Here is a 17391-nt window from a genome sequence, read left to right on the forward strand (position 1 = left end):
ATGGGGACATGTTCTGGTAAAGGCAATAGGTAGAGCATTGAGATACTAAACTTAAAAGGAAAAATCCAATTCAAAACAGGTTTAAAGGTCTAACTGCATACACAGAAGAGCTCAAAGTTGCCTGGGATCTTCTATAGTACTTTTCCTTTTTGGAACACATTATTAAAGAATGGCAAAGCTGAAGCTTTCAGATGGGATCTCTCCGATATAGCACAGTGTGGAACCTTTTGATAGTTAGGAGAAGGTGCAGTTTTATTTTCCTAATTCATTATCTATGTAACTCATTCATGGGTTGAGTCATATGGCTATCTGCTAATTAAAATATCAGTGATTTTCTCTCTGTAAGCATATGCACATATATATATATATATATATGCAGAGTCTGGGAGACTTCTGCAGTGAAACTTCTTACAGATTTCTGTCTTGGGCACAGCTCATTCTCACCATCAATCTGATGATGTGGCACACTAATACATCATCACAGTGACAGCACTATGATGATATACTACACTAATACATCATCAGAATAACTGATAAGACCTGTCACTCTGATGATATATTAGTCTGGTCCATCATAAAAGAAACATTTATTCCAAAGAGAGGTAGGGTAGATATTACTAAGTTTTTATTGTCATTGCTTATTTGTTCATTTGCTTTTGCAGAAGACAATATCAAAAGCAGAATGATTTATAAATTACACTAAGGAAAAACTAGGAAAATATTATTAAATAAATAAAAGAATATTTTGGCATACAGCAATAAACTAGGAAATAGGAGCTTAGCCACTACTATAAAATTTCAAAATAGCACATGCTACTACAATTTGTTTAAACCATTCACCCTGGTGTTTTTTCAGGTATTCTTATGAATTCACCCGTAAATAATTATTTGATATCCAGACTTATATTTGTAACAAACTATTTCTACTTATATTAATATACATTTACAAATACTTTGGTCCAAGGCACATGCAATTGTCAATGTGCTGATATAGGAAAGGTCATCTAGATAAAGAATGCATCTTCATATGTGTCCAGAAAGTCTTTAGTACTCCAGTGATATACATTATTATCTGCATCAGTATTTTAGAAAGGGTAGATAATCTAAAATATGCCTGAATTTGGCTTCATAAACTCAAAGTGAAAATACTGATCCATATTGCTGACAACAGAAAAGTATCAATGCTATATGTTAGTAAGCTCCATATATAAAATAATGTATATGAATATTTATGTCAGTTAAGAACTCATGATAATTCACATGTGATTTACCCTCTTTCATATTATTTTCTTTTGCAGCTTGAAAATCGTATTTGGACCTCATTTGAAAAACAAGAGCCTGAAATATGAAAGCCGGATGCAATTAAAGTAAGAAAATTTACTTCATGGATTAAGAGTTGAAAGAAGGTTTTTTGTGTTTTTTTTTAGTAAGAAATCATCTGATTCCATCAGCAGAAATCATCAGCTGCAGTATTTTGAAGCTGTGATATCTGCAAACCATATTTCCAATTCTGGAAGAAGATGAAAGAATTTATGCATTTACTGGTTAATTTAAGTTCTAAGGTGTTTAAGCCATAATAACCACACATACATGCACAAGGGAGACATATTAACTTCGAGATATCACTTTACATAGTGTCCAATTAAATTGAATTGGAATAATCTTAATTTAAAAAGATCGAAATCACATAGAAATGTAGATTTTATTCTGCTGACTAGTATTCTTATCTTTTTTTAAACCAATTCTGATAAACTTTTATGCTGACTTAGGTATTTTTACTTACTATTTTTCCTACTCAGCACTCTTAGTAGTCTTAAAGTATGAGTCGAATATATTTTAGTAGGCATCAATCTGTCACTCTGCTGGTAATTAATTAATAGTCAGATGGGAACCTTGGAGCTTGGCCAGTACAGCACTACGTTTTTTGCTGTTGTAGTTGATGATTCTTGAACAATATTTTATGTTATGGCTCACTATACATACTTTTAGTTGTATTAATTACTGTATTAGTTATTGACAAGTCTGCTTCTTGCACTAAAAATTAGTGTCTTGAAAGAATGAAGCACTGACATTTGGATGAAATTTGCATGACTATAATGATCAGAGCAAAGGGAGCTTAAGGGGAAAAAAATGTAAAAATATTAATTGTTAAAAGAAATCCAGTATCATATGTCACTTTCTTTTAATATTGTTTACACATCGGTTTCAAATTTACTGTTTAATGTAGGAGCTAGGAAAATTCCCTCCCTCTTTATTTTTCCCCAGTGTTTTGTGATGTAAAATGAAGTCCTGCAATGTAAATGTTATGGAAAATTATGCTCACCGGCCACCATAACAAGGTCCAACCCTAGGTTCCCACTAAGACAGAATTTCAAAGCCAAATCAGAGCAAAATAAATTTTAATGACACACGTGCAGTAATTACAGCTCGAGCTGGGTGTCTCCGAAGAGGACCCCGTTTGAACAAATCCCTGGGTAACCATACCCTTCCAGTCTAGTATCCACCCCATAGTTCTGAACCAATCATAATATTAGAGTTTGGGGTCTTCCAGCTCATGATTGGTCCTTTCCGTAGTTTCCAGTTGTGTTCTTTACTTCTTATCTCACTTCTGCATAGTTGTCAATGGCTCTTTTACTCCCTTATCTTGTCGTTTGGAGTCAGTCTTGTGGTTCCTTTTTTTTCTTTCTTCTGTGTCCTAGGTTAAAGTCCATCTCTCTGCTGGAGCTCATTAATGCTGAACTGCTTTTTTCTCTCTACAGTAAAGAAGATAGCAGCATTTATAAGCTCAGTAGAGATGCTACTTTTATGATAGAAAATTCTCCTCATATCATGCCCCAAGTAGCTACTCAGTTTTACACAGGTGATAATTATCTGGTTTTCCATCCATCTACTGGGGCAAATGTATTCATTACCTTTCCTCTTGCTGAAATCCCTTTCTGCTCCACCTGGAGCATGATGTCTCAAATGTCCTAAAATGTCTAATTTTTTAACTGATTAACATAATTAATTTAAACTCCAATAAATTATTCTCAGCATACAGTTAACTTGATAATTACTGCTCCTGAAGAAGGAGTTATGTGCTCTCCTTCCCCAAAGTGTTTGTTTCTTGTCAACTATCTCACAGTTCTTGAGTTAATGATAGCCTAAAGCCATTGTAACTGTATGATATCAGTACATGCAAAGGAAAACTAAAGTGAAATAACCTTACATTCACATAAAGGAAAAAAGAAAAAAGCCTTCTTGCATCTTTATTAAGATTAAAATCATACCCTTCTTGAGGGAAATCAAAAGGATTAAAAGTCTTCACTGCCCTTTCCTCCCAACTCCTCTGCCCTTCATGCAGCCATGCCCAGCATGGGTTCAAAGACCACAGCTGCATGTTCGTGAGTTTTCACCTAAAAGGTGAAAGACCTAGTTTCATTATCTGTTTAGCCTAAGGATGTTCATACTCATATATCATATTTCCTAATTTCTGTTCCTTAATATTTTCTATTTAATTAAAAAATCTTTTTTTCTAAAATCAGGGTACAGATTTTCCTCCATCTTCTGAGTAACTGTCTTATAGATTTAGAATTCCCCTTTTTACTCTTCATTTTATATGTGATTATTGTATTTCTGGATTTAATGACTTTAAAAAGAGGGATGGGGTTAGAAAATTCTCATTGAGTGATGGTTCGTATGTGAATGTTGCTTTTACACAGAATGGTTTTGAGTGGGAATGCATATGAGAGATACTTTTTGCTAAAGTAATTCCATTTACATGAATTAAATTATGTGAATTGTGGAATACGCTTATACTCTGGGAACTGGGTGATTTAATCTTCTTTTCCTCTTCTCTCTGGATATCACAGGAGCTAAAGTAGAAGTTAAGACCTAGAGACCAACTCCTAAATGAGGTATTTAGACTTCTGTCTTGATTGCTTAACTTGCATAAATTTCAATTTGGGCACCCTAAGGATTTGTGAGGCTGTATGTACAGGAAGCTAAAATGACTGCTGGAAAGAACAAGTTTCCTCTTTCACTTCTGGTCTTTTTGGGGGTTTATGTACCTAAGATCCCTTCTATCACAACTGAGCCTTGGCTTTAGAACTGCTCCTCACTGAAGCCAGATCTGTGGTGTTTTAGGGATTTCCAAAAGTCTGTACATGTTGCAGACCTTACGCTTGCTACATCTCAGTTCTGACATCTCATGAAGTTCTTGCAGCTGAACTATTCAGTTGCTGGAAGGGAGAGGCAATATCTTCCTCGCAAACATTTTCAGCAAACCAAGTTTGCAACAGATAGGACATGGCAAACATCCTCCTAAACGGTCCTTTTAAACATAATATACTCTACCTTCATGTAAATTATGAATAAACAAATTAAGCACCTATATACTTCTTGCAGAGTTTTTTGATAGAAATAGACAAGCTTCTGGCTTCGTAAATGTACGCTATATAATCAGAAGATGATAAATTCCAGAGATGGGTTTCCCCTTTCCCAATAATAATTGCTCATACTGGTTCTGTGGTTGAGATAAAGCTGTCCTCTGGGCATCCAGGAATGGGATAGTGATGAGTCAAAAAGAAGGCACCTGACTAACCCTGGTGGTAGAGCACTGAGCTGAAAAGAGTCTCTGATCCCTAGATAGTCTCTGGTTTTATTGAAAGCATGGCTTCCTGCTCAAGAATGAATAGAATTTGACTACTTTCCAATAGTCAGTAAAGGAAGAACAACAATGCTTATTTTACATGAAGATCAAACTCTTCCTCATCTTAAATAGAGATAGCTAGTTCAAGTGATCATTTTTAATGGCAAAGCCTGATCTTACTTTTACATATATTGAATTTAACACGAATTTGTAAACTATGGTTTATGCTAAAACAGTTACTCTTTCTGGATTGAGGAATTTCTTGATGTATAAACACAGTGGAAACAGGCACCTTTGGATGAATTACAATACTATCACGGATTGACAAATACAGTGATATGACTGCACCATCTTCATGACAGAAAAAACCTTCAGTAAATCAGCTGCATATTACTGCAGTTAGTACATACCTTCTTAGGTACTTCCATATTGTTCCATCAATTAGACCTAATGGGAAATTAAATTCCCTTTTCCTAATTTGAAAAATTGTGAATATTTAATATTTGTAAAATTGAGTTACTATTTTCAAATGTTGAAATTTTCAATGGGATGTGAAGCACATACGTAACTATTTGGAAATACTTCGATATTGCTTTTAGACTATTTCAAACAATGCAGACTATTTTGCACTTAGTTTTCATATTTTCTCATGAAGTTGACACCTGAGTATCTCTTTTGGTCTTTCATTTGTATACAAAATGAATTTTTTCCTAATGATAATCAGAATAATTTATCATTTCTTTAGAATTTTGCTTAAGCTTTGTTTTTTATTAAAGAATATATTGTAAGAAAATCCCAGTGATCTTCACTAAAATTGCTAAAGAGATTTACTCTTAACCTAAGGGAATATCCAGTATGGTTCTATTGTGATTGTTGCAAACAAGCTGTAAAAAAAACGGATATATTCTTTCTTTTATCCTGCGTTCATCGCTAGGGTTAGTGACTCCACTGTGGCATTTAAAGTAATAAAAATTGCTCGGGCTTTACAAAATATTTATGAGGTGGCTCCTGTTGGGGTTTTGCTGGTGTTATAAAGTGCTTTAATTTCTAGGTTAGGTAATATGAAGAACAACTCACCAGCAGTTTGCACTGCTGAAAGAGCTCACAAAGGCAATTTATAAAAACAGAAAGAGAAAAGCAGAGGAACACTTAAGTAGTGCAGTAAATTTTCTTTTTCTTCCATTCAGTTGGTCATTTCCAAATATAAACTTGGATCTGTTCTCTTTTTTTAGAAAATTTATCAGTTTGTGTTATTGCTGAATACAATGTGTTAATACACTAAGCACACAAATGCATATAAAAGACATATGCACACAAATCAGAATTGCGATGAATGATTGAAATGAATGATTGAAAGAGAATGCATCAAACTATGCCACTGGATACAAATCTGACAGTTCAGTTATTATTCTTATTAACCTTTTTGAATTTCATGAAGTGCTTTCAGAGAAATCTGTGAGTGATAAACCTAACCCCTCAGGGTCAGTCTTGTTTCTGGAATATTCAGAAGACTTATTTGTATGATGGGCTACATTTCCAATGTGCCCTACATTTCCAATGTGCCCTACAGTTAGCCTTACAGTAATTTTGCAGAGATTTTGGACAACTGCAGCTCACAAGGTCTTCTAAATATCTTCATTTGACTTGAAATGCCTCTCATAAACAATCTCCTTTCTCAATTGAATAAGGATTTCTAATATCAGAATATTTGCCTATGGTTCAAATATGATTTCTCTTGCATGTCTACATACATACACACAAATTCTAGCATTTGTCTGTAAAAAGGTATAAAATGCATATGACACTGTATGAATTATTGTACAATCAGGTAGGTTACCACAGTGCTATATGCACAAGTTTTATCAGTTTGTTCAAATTTGCAAAAACACTGTATGTATTCCATAGAAATATATAGATTAGAAAGCATGCGTTATTACACCGCTCCAACAGAGGTAGACAAAGGGATGGCCAATGACTAGTGAGTGTATTTGTATGCTGGTTTTACACATTGGTGGCATGAAATTAATATATTTGTCTGCTAACTTCTTTTCCCTCCTCAACTTTCTGTATGCAGCTTATAGTAAAGGGATCTAACCTTAGGGATTTATTGATTTATTTTTTAATATAGAACCATGCTTTAACAAAAAACATCTCAAACACTTTATGTCTTTATACTCCTGATATTAGCTCATCTTAGTTTGCTCAGTCACACTTTTGGTTCGTCATGAATGTCACATTCAACTATGCTCAAACCTCTGAAAACCAGAGAATGAGGAGTTAATGTAGCGCAGGTGTAAATTACGAAAATAATCAAATGCCTCAAATCTTTGTAAGTTAGTTTCATCCCCTCAACATGACACTACTTATTGAGAACTTTTAAGGAGGAAGCATTTGTGACAATGAATAGACAGCAAGGAAATATATGCAATGAAATCCAGCAATATAGACTGCAGCTAACCTGTGACTCAAAGCTTTGAGAGTCCAAGAACAAGCTAGTTGTGATAGAAGAGGTTTCAGACCAAGCTGCTCAGGCTCTCTAGGTACATATTGAAATAATCAATGCAACATAACTTAGACTAAAATCTAAATTTGTTCAGATGAGTTACACTACTTTGAATTCATCTAAAACTAGGTCAGATGAATTTCTCCCAAGCTGTCTGCTTTGTGTTAAACATCTAGCCCCAGAAAATTGTTTCAGTATTCCTAGCATTGCTTTATGAGCTACCTTTATATTTATGAGAATGATGTCTCAGAAGAGTTATTCATAGAGCCTTCCCCCTCAGGCTGGCATGTCCAACTTTTTTGCTGTAAAGAAAATGGCTGTATAAAGACTTCATAGACTCATATGAGGAATGTATGTGAAGCCAGCTGCTTGCAGTCGTGCAAAAGCAGTGCTAAGTAGAAACATTTCAAACTTCTGTCCTTCATGAAGTATGGCCCTCTGAATTAGGCCTCCATGCATGTAACATTCAAAGCTTTCACAAGGAGAAACACCAAACGCTCATGTGGCATTTTTCTGAAGAAGGCAGCTGGTAGGGTCCACCTGATTTGTAATCACTTGAACATTCACACTGAGAATGGGAAACCTGGATTATATACCCTGCTCTTTCTAAAGAAGTTCAAATCTCCATTTTAAATAATTGCTATCTATAGGGGATTTTGAAGCTGAAACATTTTATTTTCTTAGTAAAGCTGAGTCACTAAGGAGAAGTGAAGGCAAGATCCTACTGGCTGAAGGATGAAGGACGTTACACTGGGAGGGAAGACAGCCTTAGGGTTACAGCTCCATTTCATGTTTGCTTATAAATTTTGCATTTAAACTGTGATTGGAAAAAATGTATGAACATCACCAGAAACAAGAAACTCCAATTCTTATTCTTTCTCTAAAATCTCTCTCTCCGATCAGCTCAGCTGTCTCCAATTTGTTTTGTTTCTGACTGTCTTGATTCCATAACAATAAATCCTTCTTCTGTGACTTATTTGCAATGAAAGCTTACTTCAACACTAGATTCTTATCAGGTCACATTTTACTGTGGGCAGTGTTTCTTAAATCAAGATACTTGAATTTAATTTTCAAGTTTATTAATTGACATACATAATAACTTTGTTTTGATCTGGCTTAAATACAATAAATATTTTGTAAATAATCTAACATAAAAATAGTCTTACAAGCAGTTGTCAGAAGCATCAGATATCTTTTTTTAATATCAACAGTATATATTTATCATTCAGCCATTAGTGTGCCAGGAGCTAAGGTACAAGGAGGATGGGGTCCTTGCTATTAGATTATTGGGAAATGAAAATGGTTTAAAATTTCAGAAGTAAATTTAGACTTAAAACTTTCTAAAATTACCTTTAAGTGTTTTTTTTTAAAACTACCAGGATTTATAAATGAAATGCATAATATGAATCGTTCCTTAGCTGCCAAAAATGAAAAGTTGTGGGAGTCAGCATGTAATTTTGTAAACACCATTCAGCATTCTTTCTGTTCTTGCATGTATGCTTACTCCTCGAGATGGGAATGGGTAAACAGATTATTCCAACTGATGTGTCCAAGATAAAACCAAGCCTAAAACCAGCATACTAGACCAGTTTCAAACAGTGATTTATTTCCTTTAATGACAAAATTATATACTTGCACATTACGTTACATCACATTACATTACACATAACACTACAATATACCAGAGGTCAATACCTGATTTTCCTGAAGTAGCACTCGTACAATTAGTTGTTTTCATTGCAGTCTTACATACAACCTAGAGTGAAATCCACCTAGGAAATAAATCACAATAAGCTGCAATTGGTTGTTATACAACTCTATATGACTCAATATTCATGGGGCCCCTACAAGTAGTTTGGTTTCCCAAGAGCAGGTTCCTGTTTTTATTCAATAGCTTTCAAGATATGGCCTTCTGATAACATAACCAATGTTTTAGTCATGCCTCTAGCTGGTGTAGAGTAACTGAAAAGTCACATACAGGTTCTTGTCCTAAGGTCTATGAATAGTTCATTCTAAAAAATAATCATCCATTTTATATATATCTGTGTATATATGCAAGCTTTTTCAACTACTTGTTATTAATATCTATTTGATTATGGCACTATCACTTTTTTTTTTTTTTTTTTTTTTTTTTTTTTGGTTAAAACAAGTTCTACATGCTGTCTTGCTGTCTACTGATTGTCACACTTTCTTGAGGCAATTTCAACCACTCTATCTGTAATAGAAAAACAGGAAGACTGCACAGGAAATCTCTGGAAAAAAAACCAAGTGTTCTCAAACTGTCATCCTATTTTCGGGAGCGGTTTCATGCATCTCAGATGCCCATTTACCAGACACAAAGAAAGCAACTCTATGGCAGATCAATGAATCATTAAACAACTTTATGGCTTATGTCAATTAATTTTTGCAGAAGGGGCCATAAGGTACAGGTTTAAAGCCTATGAATCTTTGATAGTCATATAATTTGAAATTAATTACTGTAATATGAAGAGGCTAGAGTGGTCCACAGCTTTTTCTGTCAAGTCTTTTTCCTTTTGAAACATTTCTGTTTTGGCAAAGCTGAAACAATGAGCACATATATGTTAATTTTGAAGTTATTTTTGGTGTGAAGTTTTCTGAGCTTCAGGATGGACTTCCTGATCACTGGATGGAAAAACAAAGTGAAAAAATGGAAGAATCTGAAGCCTGCCTTTTTCCATTTAGAATAAAATATTTCAGTACAATTTTATTTTCCAAAAGTTTCAAAGGTTTTGTTTTGCACTCCAGAATAAAAACATATTTCAAACCTTAAAACTTGCTGAAAAACTGAATTGGTTTTCTAAAGCTCACTCTACAAGATGTTCAAAACCCACAGAAAGAAATACAAAGCAAAGAGCAGCACAAATCAAGTATCATTTTTAGATTAAATATATCTTCCCTATCATACTTTCAAGGAATCTCAAAACAACAAACTATCTTTTGCAAATTCTAGACATTGCTACTCATACATGCTACAGAATAATAGTGTGGATTTGTTTTTTCCAGATTAAAGATTTTTTCATGTTTCCACAGTTAAAAGCTACAGATTCATCAAACCAAGCATAAAGAAAAACAGAAACACCTCTTGTTTGGGAACTGTATATGTCGCGGGACGACCGACTATCTTTACAGTCCTGGACTGTGAGGGTTTCGTGTGATGCAAGGGAGGGGAGGAGGGGAGGAAGGAGATTTACTGCGTGACCCCACAACTTATTTAAAAGATTTAAGTTTACTACACAAGTTACAACAATACAAAGCAACAATTCTTATCAACAGAAACTTAGTTCAACTAGAATACTTATTTTCCAATTCTAATTGATCTTACCCACGCGTTGCCTGAGCGGCCAATGTACACTCAGTCCCAAGGAAGTAACTGCAGGAGGGCGTCCCCGTCCCGAGGGGATCCGCAAGTTGGCAGACCCGCTGTCACCCGTGAAGAGCCAAAGACAGCCTCTGGGGCCAACCTATTTATACCCTTTAGGGGAAGGTGGAGGTGGAGTTGCAAGGCCAGTTGCAGTTCTCTTTGCGCAGTCGCAGTCCCTAGCTCCTGGCTGTTGCAGGGGTCAACTCTCCTCTGTCGTTGTTATGATGATTGCACCCACAGTCATGGACTGGGGGGGGCAGCCGAACACCCCCCCCCAACAGCAGGCTAGCTGCCTTGAGCACTCTTCAGCACTGAAGAAAGGAGTGTGAGTGACTGCGAATGACTGCTTTACCCTTGCAGTGGTGGTCCCAAGGAGAGATCCCATAGCTCAGGTAAGAAGGAGTTAATTCCAGTCCGCAATGATTAACACTGCCCCAGCAGTGAGAGTAGGTGTTATCTCCCAAGGTCCTGAGGAAGAAGAGATAGTCCAGACCATCCTAATTAACACTGTTCCAGCAGTGAGAGGAGGCTTTGTTTCCCAGGGTCCTGGCACCCAAGCAGGCCTTATTTCACAGCTTTGACATCCTCCCGATGCCCAAGCAGGCCTTATCTCAAATTCTTGACATCCTCCCTTTCAGAGAGTGAAGCACAGGAATGCAGACTGCTTGTAACTGGCACCAGATTGGGGGGTGGGGGTGGGGGGTGGGGGAGCTGGGACCATCCCCCCACAGTATATATAGCTTTGCTCTGTGCATTAACAGTGGTCTGCAAAACTGAAAACAAGTGAATACTTCTGATAGTTATTTTGCTTCTACACAGAGTGTGCAAGTATCTTCCACCTATGATATTGGTAAGTAATGCATGGCATTGAATGGCAGACAGCTATGTTTCTACTACTGGTGAAGATATAATCTCTTTTGTTTTAGAGGCATGTTATATTACAGCTAGTGATAACAGCAAATAATTTCAGTCTTTTCCAGAGCTGCAGTATTTGGTCAATAGTCACTACATGTGAACTCCATTTTGGACGCTGCTTTGGGATCAGGCTGGTTATTTAATGTTCTTCCCATCTTATCTGCCATGTTGATATAGAAAATGAGCACTGAAGGAAAAAGGCTGTCTAACACTATTCGTCTATGCTCAATATTTTTTATAACAATGGATGAGTTGGTAGGAAGTACTTAAAATTCAATTTTAGGAGCATAGGTAAAGGATTTTCCTAGGATTACAGTCACACTAAACTCCTTCTGTTGAAAAAAGAGAGAGTCACCTGTGAAAAGTGAGTCTGATCTTAGGCAAGCTGGCTCATCTTCTGGAATACCTCTCTTTTCACTGACTACCAAGGAGGACAGGTCAAAAAAGTTCCTCATTCCAGCTTCTCATATAGTTTTCTTAAATCTAGCCTTAGAATTTTTCCTGAAGTACAGCTGGAGTCAAGTGTGACTTTTCACATTACTACACATATTTCTACTAGTAATAACAATCTTCCTCTCTCTGTGCATTTATTGTTCCTTTACATATTTATAATGTTATATAAACATGTTACATAAATACATACTGTAACAGTGTTTTCTTTCTTCATTTTTGTTATTAAATTTTCCACTATATATAAACATGCATTTCTTATATAAATATATAGATATAGTTCCATCATTTTGTTAAATTCATCCATTGCTCTTCTCATTACCTGTGTGTTCTGGTATATACAGAACTATTCTACTTTCTGGTGAGTTTTGGAATATAAATCCCAATAACATCTTATACTAACCAGTCTTATCTTGAACTTTGCTAGTGTTTGTTTTTGCTTTCATTTGAAAACTTCCTAAAACTAGGGTTTCTTTAATTTTCTGATAGAATTAGCTTTTATATTTGTACTATAGGAGGTAACCAAATATCCTGTTAGGATTTATAGTAGTAATAACTTAATTGTAATAAAATCTTCAAATACAATTAGCACATGTGCACACAATACGTACAATGATTTAGGATCTTATTACTTACTAAAAAGTGCTGGTTCGCAGAGACTTGCAGCAAAACTATATCATAAAGAATAAAAGCTGTCTGAGTTAAGCCTCGTATCTCTTACAAAAGTCCCTGAATAAAAAGTTGAGCTGGAGATGGAACAAATGTATTATCAGACAAATATGAATTATCAACACAGTTTTTACTGAAACTTTACTTCAAGTCATACTCTTTTGTTGTAAAATTTAAGATTTATTTTGCAACTTATTGTGTGGTTTTAATCTCTGTTAATTCATGTAAGCTTTGAGTGTTTTGCGTTATTCAATTACACGGAGAAAATCCTTAGTTAATAAAAGTTTAATACAATTTGAGCTCCCCAAGACCATTAAATCTCAAACTTGTAATGCTATCAAATGCACATGTCACTGGAAGAGATTCAGAATTTAATCTTTAGGCATTCTGCAATTATAATGAATGCAAATCTCTGTAGGAATAAGAGAGAACTTAGAATCAGGTACAGAATGCTATAAGTGAGAATGACCAAAGTTTATCTTCACAGAGCACCTTCAGTGCTGATAAAATATTGCAAAATTTTACATTAAAGTTACATAACTTCTGGGTACTTGTTTCTAATAATTATTGGTAGTGAATTTTCATAATTATACTACCAGAGAGATACGTTAAATGCATTCTCTTGGAGTAAAGTCAGTGAACATTTGCTGTCCTTAGCTCTGTGCCCTCCTTCTCTGGCAAGGTTAAATTAAAGAACTATTTTGTTCTGTGTAGTATGGATCTAGACTGATCCACGAACTACAGTCACTGAACAAACTTCTTCAATTAGCAAGTACTTATGCAAGTTTAGTCATTTGGAAGAGATCTAGCAATAATACAAAACCTTTGGTGAGTTGATCTATATTTTTTGCTACTATAAGAGTTGCATAAAGCTGACTTAGTATTTAACAGAAAAATCACCTTCTTTCCTATAACTTGAAGAAAGTTGTTTGATATAATCATCAAAACTCCAAGAATGGCATTTTAAAAAATGCATCTTTACTATACTAATTCATCTTGCTGCAACTGCACAAGATTTTAACATGTGCTTTACTTCCATGATATATTGCTGTGCCTTTCTTTTTTTTTTTATCTATTGGATGTGTCTAATGATATCGTCACTGTATAGCATGAATTGACTGCTTCATTCCCTTCTGATTAAAAGACTTTTGCCAAAATTTCAATAACAGTACAAAAACTGTTTTAAGTTTAGAGTTAAGATTTTAAGTTTGCATTAAAGAATCTAACTCACTTATTTTCAGACAGGCACATTTCTATAAAAAAATACAGCATCGACAGCCTCTTGAACTGTCAGACATGAATGTGAACATATTGTCTAAAAACTTATTCTGTATCAATACGCATTTATAATAATCACTGCTTCTTACTTTGTCTCCTTCCCTGTATCCCACACCCTGAGCAATAATAAAGTAGGAGAAAATCCTCTTGAAGGATTGCAGCTCTTTTTCAATTTGGGGTTAACCATATGGAAAAAAGAATGTCTTTTAAGTTTACTGATCCCTACATATGAATCTGAGGATATAAAAGAACCAAAGTACCCATGCTCTCCTGAATTTCAGAAACTGGTGGAGAAGCACTTAAGAGCCAGGATGAGCCTGGCAAGTTTGACATGCTCAGATCACATATCAGTCATTTGGATTGCATCAAACTTCATGATGAGGAAGGAGTAATGATAACTTTTTGCATAAAGTTTTCCAGTTAAAACAGATGCTCAAAACATTAGAAAATTGACTACTAGGACTCCCTCAGACTGAGAAGATTTTACCTATATCTCTATTTTGTCACATACATCAAGTGGGAATATTTTGAACAATGTATGATGGGTCTTCACCAGTCATTTCAAATGTGGGCCACTGTGCAGCCAAGAATGCAAAAGTATGTCTAGAGAGGGCAAGAGGAGCAAAAGGTTGAACAAAAGATTAGGTGAGAAGGTGTTTGTTAAGATGGATGCTTTTCTGTGAAGTCCTGACTTCACAGTGCTTTTTCCAGAGACTTTATGTATTTTTTCCATTGAAGATTCATTGGATAAAATAGCATGGAAGGGGGACTAGAACACAGAATTTCCCCTTCTTAGGATAAATCTTTTCCTTATTGGGCTTCATTAATATTACTGTTATTTCATACTTTAGCCAAGAAAAGAAGAGTTAGGGAATGTCTTTAACACAGATTATTTTGTAAACTGGTAGGACACTTTTTGGAAAGTAAGAACACCGGGTTCAAACTCTCTCAAACTGAAGATAGCACAAGGATCTTCTAATTCTCCAAACAATCCTACAGAAGGTGCCAGTCCACTTCTGACACACTTACCTACTCTCCACATGTTCCCCTAGAAAAAGTCTAGTATGTGAATCCCATTGTGATAGGTCCCGTATTGTCACTATCTTCCAGGTGCTCAGGGTGGCTCAGGTGGCCACTCAGGCTGTGCCATCTTCTGCATGGGGGTGCTCAAATAAAGTACCACTAATAGAAAGACTGAATATAACCTACTGTGGTTTTCAAAATGTTTTTGGTTGTAACTTCTGGTCACAACTAAGTCAACGAAACCTGTCATCTTACTATCCACAAAAAGTATTTGAAGCCAGTCCCCCAAATAGACACAAGCTTTAGTAGATGCAGTAGATGCAGTAGGTGGCAGTAGCATACGACTACATAGTTTCAGCAACATTATATTAATATCAGCATTAGGTAGTTACATTAACCATTCTTATGCAAACCTATGACTAATGACAGTCTAGATTTATTATACATTTATCATTGCATCCAGTAACCTCTGGAGTAGTAAATAGCTGAAAACACAAAAGGGCAATGTGTCTGATATATTTCACAAATTTCCTTTGCAATAAATAATACTTCAGTATGCAGTTGGTATATTTCAAGAATAAATAAGTACATAAAGAAATGTTTTACTATTACAGGTCCCTCTCCCTGATTCATTCTGTGCAACATTGTAAACAAATAGATCAGACCAAGATAAAATTTTCCACCCTTGTTCAAACTGAAAATCACTCTTTAGTGAGTTTCCCCATTGCAATCAGGAGTACTGTTAAAGGAATGCAACAATAGGCAAATTGAATGCATGTAGTGGGATAAGTATATAGGAAGTGACCATGGGATAGAGCCAACAGAGAAGTTAAATGACTAGCATGAGTCTTGGGCACAATTTAGTACAGAATTCCAAAGAACTATTTGGAAAAATCCTGCTCTGTTGTTTCTTAAACCAGGATTAACTAAATTCCAAGACCATGAATTGTGTAATGTTAATAGCCTTAAGTTTTTATATCTACACAAGTAAGGTAACATTTCATTTGGAAATCCTGAGTAACTCAATTATTAATTGATAATTAAACCTGATGAGGATTCTAAACTTCATTCAGTCCCCTCAGTTGACTTGATCACCTAGGTTGAACACACATTGACGGAGCGAGGCTCTGTCCTGCACAAGTTACTGCATTACAAAAAGTTCAAGTCTGTATATTTCACATGCAGGCCTGAGTGAAATACCTGTCTCCATCCTCAGCATTTCCCTGCTGGCTTGCTTTAGGCAGATCTTTGTTTAGCACTTGGTGTAATGTTACTCTGAAGTGCTTAACTTTGCCGATAGTCTGCATGTAGGGCTATGAGAGAATGAAGGCTGATTTTATGGAGTGGAGCTTGCCTAACTTCTAAATGCTTGAGTCCTTTTAATATAGTCTTAAGTGACAAGCCTACGGGCTAGCTTCTCCTATGAGGTTTCTGAAAAATTCAGCTCATTTTTAGTAATAAAAAATTTAAAAAGTTATGCTTATTACAAGTCTGGTGAATGAGAACTGGTGAAATAAGAATATCAAATTATGTATTCAAGACGGGTTTATGTTCACAGTGAATGTTTTAGCACAGGGTCCAGAATCTTCAATGCTCTGTAGTTAGCTACTGGCACATCAAGCACAGATTAGAAGGAAACAGCTGTCACAAAGTTTTCTGTCTCTGATCCACCTCACATAATCAGCACCATCTCTGTGGCACATGACCACAGAAGTAATAGATTCAAGTGAGATATACAAACATATGTCAGACAGAGGTACTTGCTCTTGAGCACAAACTCTCAGCACATACAGAATAATGCTTTAAAATGCTAAGCAGCTAAACAACACCTTGGCTTTTGTCTGCAGGGAAGTGTTGCTCTTGGAATGCTAATTGATCATTTTTGCAGCAGCTGAGGAACCTGTGGTGCTTCTCTGGGTGTTTCTCTGCTGTTTCAGGCAATCACTGCATTAAGAGAGAACAGATAACTGAGTCTGATGAGTTTCTGACTTCAGCTGTTTTTGACAGCTGTGTTTCACTGTAAATGAGATGATCGTAATAATGGATCCAACAAAATAGTACGTTTTATGTTGCCTTTATCTGTTACTGGTTTTTAATATATTCTATAATATTTTGATTATACATCTCTATCAAATTCTATTATGACTATTTTTAAATGCAGCCTGACCTAGATATTTTTTTCCTTTAAGGAGTTTTAATTTTTAAAAAAAGAAGCTTTGAATAATAATGAATTTTATCTGCAGGTAATTTCATATTTTTTAAAAAGGAAAATATTTCTCCGAAAAAAACAAATTCAAGAGGAAATTCACAGCTAGTTCAAACATGTACAGCTATCATTAATATAATTTTGCCATTTTTAAAAGTGATTGGAAGTCTTCATGTATGTCTGAATAAGTTTCTCTTCTGAAGTCCTTTAAAATCGATGCAACGGTTCTAAAGGGTACAAATGATTTCTTTGAGAAAGAATGATCAAACCCTAGCTGTCATCTGTTCAAAAAACTTGTCTAAGGCCTCTTAAAACCTGGATTTCACTAATTATGT

General features: G+C 35.4%; 1 long non-coding RNA gene across 2 annotated transcripts in view; it reads right to left on the reverse strand.

Annotated features, from left to right (window-relative positions):
* Window positions 1–2382: 2382 nt before the first annotated feature.
* Window positions 2383–17391, reverse strand: part of LOC135327128 (uncharacterized) — a 32696-nt gene continuing 17687 nt past the window's right edge. The window contains exons 2-4 of one of the 2 annotated variants that reach the window (XR_010387186.1): window positions 10477–10983; window positions 8829–8905; window positions 2383–2753 (exon numbers count right to left, since the gene is read on the reverse strand). This is a non-coding gene — a long non-coding RNA (uncharacterized LOC135327128). Of the gene's footprint in view, window positions 2754–8828; window positions 8906–10476; window positions 11104–17391 lie in introns of those variants that run through there. The other variant, XR_010387185.1, reaches the window with a different exon arrangement.

Source organism: Dromaius novaehollandiae, chromosome 1 (genome assembly GCF_036370855.1).
Source record: "Dromaius novaehollandiae isolate bDroNov1 chromosome 1, bDroNov1.hap1, whole genome shotgun sequence".
NCBI classification, from domain to species: domain Eukaryota; kingdom Metazoa; phylum Chordata; class Aves; order Casuariiformes; family Dromaiidae; genus Dromaius; species Dromaius novaehollandiae.